Source organism: Sphaerodactylus townsendi, linkage group LG04, assembly GCF_021028975.2.
Source record: "Sphaerodactylus townsendi isolate TG3544 linkage group LG04, MPM_Stown_v2.3, whole genome shotgun sequence".
In the NCBI taxonomy this organism is placed as follows: domain Eukaryota; kingdom Metazoa; phylum Chordata; class Lepidosauria; order Squamata; family Sphaerodactylidae; genus Sphaerodactylus; species Sphaerodactylus townsendi.
Genome location: NC_059428.1, coordinates 41,787,382 through 41,788,314, shown reverse-complemented (window position 1 = coordinate 41,788,314; position 933 = coordinate 41,787,382). Strand labels below are relative to the sequence as shown.

Here is a 933-nt window from a genome sequence, read left to right as displayed (position 1 = left end):
GAACTCTTCGCGGCGTGGGGGTGCATGGCGGCCGTGCGGAAACGGCCTACTTTTTAAAATTCTTTGAGACTTTTAAACGTGATCCTGAAAAATTCCAAGCTGGGCTTGGCTTCTTCCTTGCCACCTCCGAAGTTCAATCTCTTCTCCTCCCGTGTTTAAGTGGTGGGGAGTGCTGAATGCCAGCATTCCGCTTTGTGTCTCCCCCGGCCCCACCTCAGAGGTTGATGTGGTCTTCAGAGGCAGCAGTGCTGAGCTGAATGCTGGGCATGATGAAATTGAACCCAGCATTCAACTCTCTGCCACCTGCTGCCTCCAATATAGACTTCAGAGGCAGCAGGTTGACTCCTTGGGCAGCATTTACCAAGTAAATGAGGGGGAGAGGGGTTTCCCCCATTTTTAAAAAAAGGCAGTGGGACTGAAGCAGCCTGGAGATTGCTGGAAAAAAATGCCATTTTTCAGGATCTGTTTACTGCCATTTTTGACTGAAAATAAAAGCTGAAAAAGCCGAAACAGCTTTTTTTTCAGGTTATTTTCAGTTAATAACTATACCATCCTAATAGCTATACTGTCCTTGTTTTCCTGGCTGGGAAACAGACGCTTTCTGTACCCACAGATATAAGCAAGTATAATTAGCTCCGTTTCTTCTGTTGTTCTACCCCTTTGACTTTGGTTACTGATTACTTCTATAACTACAAGCTTGTCCTCAGGGCCAGACTAGATAGAATGGGCAACCACAGAAGGACTTTTAAGATAATAAAATATAGCAGAACCCCACCAACTACATCTAATGGGATTGTGCAATCCTCTAGTATATGCAGTCAATAGGTTGTGTGAACTGGGGCAACTTGCATTTTTGCAATATATGCAATATGCAATATATGCAAATTGTCCACTGAATTTTTCTGGATTCACAAATACCAAGATTGTGTTTAT

At 43.7% G+C, this 933-nt stretch overlaps 1 non-coding gene across 1 annotated transcript; it reads right to left on the bottom strand.

Moving 5' to 3' along the window:
* Positions 1 to 252: 252 nt before the first annotated feature.
* LOC125432230 lies at positions 253 to 335 on the bottom strand. Its single transcript, XR_007244419.1, has one exon. It is a non-coding gene; the product is annotated as a small nucleolar RNA SNORA17 (small nucleolar RNA).
* Positions 336 to 933: the final 598 nt, after the last annotated feature.